The sequence below is a fragment of the Gossypium arboreum genome, chromosome 2 (assembly GCF_025698485.1).
Source record: "Gossypium arboreum isolate Shixiya-1 chromosome 2, ASM2569848v2, whole genome shotgun sequence".
Lineage (NCBI taxonomy): Eukaryota > Viridiplantae > Streptophyta > Magnoliopsida > Malvales > Malvaceae > Gossypium > Gossypium arboreum.
Window position 1 is genome coordinate 79,470,483 of NC_069071.1, and position 2,820 is coordinate 79,473,302.

Below are 2,820 nucleotides of genomic sequence, written 5' to 3' on the forward strand. Positions count from 1 at the left end.
ATGCGTGATATTACCCTTCTGAATTTTCTTTGAAATATCATCAATCTCTTTATTATTCAAACATGGTTTATCTGTGAAAGGCATTCATCAGTTGGAGGTAATCATGTTTATTACCGCTATAAATATTAACTCGATCATGAGATATGGTAATAGAGATTACAAATTATAGAAACTGTATTACTGCATTGGTTATTATGGGGGCACTTTCAGTTTTCCCTCTTCAAGTTGAGGTGCATTATTGATGTTGAAGTGTTGCTTTATCTATACAGTTGAAATGTCAGTCATATTATTTCACAATGGTGTAAAATCTATCTGATGGTTGTGGCTTTGGAAAAACTCAAAGCTTCAATATTAATAATTGAAATAGCTACATTGATGACCCAGTTATTATAGAAAAGAGGTAAGATTTGAATGGAAAAGTTTTGACCAGTTAGAAGCTCTGTTGATCAAAGTATTAATTCTAGTTTAGCTTGAATCGGGTAAGGAATTCATTATTACAGTACTTGTAACACCCCTAACCCATATCCGTCGTTGGAACAGGGTTTCAAAGCATTACAAAAACTTTTAGAACATTTTACAAATAAATCATATCAATCATTGTTCTTTTTTCGAGATTATTCATAACGTCCCTTAAATGGACCCTTGAGGTCCAATATGAGCATTAGAATTGAGTCAGAACTTAATCGGAACCTCTAAGAATTTTACACGAAATTTAAAAAATTTTCCAAGGTGCAGAGCTCACACTCCTGTGTGACCCTGGGACACGCCTGTGCTGCAGGCCGTGTTCGACCTTATGTAACTCTCTGACTTGTGCACACGGCCATGCCACACCCGGTGTGTTGGGCCATGTGGTTAATTAATTCAATTCGAAGTTAGATGTAGGTTTCACACGGCCAAGACACACGCCTGTGTTCTAGGCTGTGTAGCACACATGGCTGATACACATGCCCGTGTCTCTACTTGTGTGCTCAATTCTGAGCATTTTTTCTCAAAACTAAGGTGCAGGGGATACAAAGCCTAACTACATACCCATGTACTTAGACGTATGTCACACACAACCTAGACACACGCCCGTGTGTCTACCCATGTGGACAAAATAAAGCCATTTCCTAGCCTTATTTGTCACACAAATTCACCATTTTCCTGCAACAAAACATACCAAGTACAATCCAACCATTCTAAGCATTCAAATTAAGTAATTTGCATCATTCAACATGCCATATCATTTCATGTATACATGTCTATAATCTTACCTTAGTTAAGTCCTCAAGTTAGACATAATTTGATCAACTACTTAACATATATGTAGCTACCATCGTTCGATATTACAAGTATATTAAAACAACCCATTACTAGCCATTCCAATAGCTAGGTTACATGTAACAACCCGTTTTTAGGTTAAATCAGAACAGTGGTTTTAGGACCACAAATCCGAAGTCGAAAAATTTATTTTATTATTTAATAAGGTTTATAGCATGATAGATTAATTATATGAAAGTTTCATAAAGAAATTTTACCGTTTAAATGCTTAATTTGGTAATAAGGATTAAATAGCACAATGCGTAAAAGTTGAATGTTATTGTTTAAAAGTATTAAATAGCTATGGTTTATTAATATGGAAGTCCTTATAATGTTATTTGACCATGATTAAGGTTAGTGGACATTCTTGTCCGTGAATTACTTGATATATTAAGTTTTATTATAAGGTTATATTAGTAATTTAGTTATTAAGTTATAATAATAAGACAAAATACCAAAATTTCCTTAATGTTCATCCTTTCATCACCGAAAACAAAGAGAAAAGAAGCCAATTTTATGCTTTTAGGTTTCGGTAACTTCAATCTTTGATTAAGGTACGATTTTTGATCTGTTTTTAATGATTTCTACGTTTTTAAGCTCGTTGCAACTTAATCTAGCTAGCCGTACCTTCGTTTTTGAATCTGTTATAGATTTCGAGATATGCCATTGTTGAATACTTGGGTACTTTGAAGTTTGTTGTTATATTATTGATGGTTGTTAATAGATATACAAGTTTTGTAAAATGATTTTTGACAAAAATGAGAATTATGAATTAAATTGTGAAAGATAGAAATGTTGTAGTTAAAAATGTGAATAAAGTGAAATTATGGGAGGCTATGAGATTATGTGAAATTCGGCTATACATGGGTTAAAGGTAAATTGCATCAATTTGCTATTTTGTGTAAAAAGGACTAAATTGCAATGTAGTCAATAGTATAGGAGAAAATGTGTAATTTGCCAAATATTAGTGAATTGTATTAAATGGTTACTGAAAATATTAAATTTGATAATATATAGATCAAGATAAACAATTACCGAAATTAGATCGGGGGAAACGAAAGGTAGACGAGTAGATGACGATTATACGAGCAAATATGAGGTAAGTTCGTATAATTAGAATCAAACTTTTCTATACTTGTATTGATTGAAATGAATATATATAATTGAAATACTTGAGGTATGAATGCTTTATTGGTATAATGTATATGTTACCGAGCCTTGTTTGAACCGTATGAATTCATTAGATACTAGTGACATGATACTGAGATTACCGCTTTAGTCGAGCTCCTGCATTTGTTGCGGACTCACCACAGCTCGTATGAGCTTACCGATATATCAGTCGAAAGAGCTTACTGTTTTCAACTCATTAGAGCTTACCGTTTCAGCTTGTATGAGCTTACTATTCAGCTCGAAAAAGAGCTTACTGTTTTAGCTCAATAGAGCTTATTGTTTCTCAGCTCAAGAGGAGCTTACTGACCATGACAGAAAGAGTATGTATGACTGATGAATTGATGGATTATT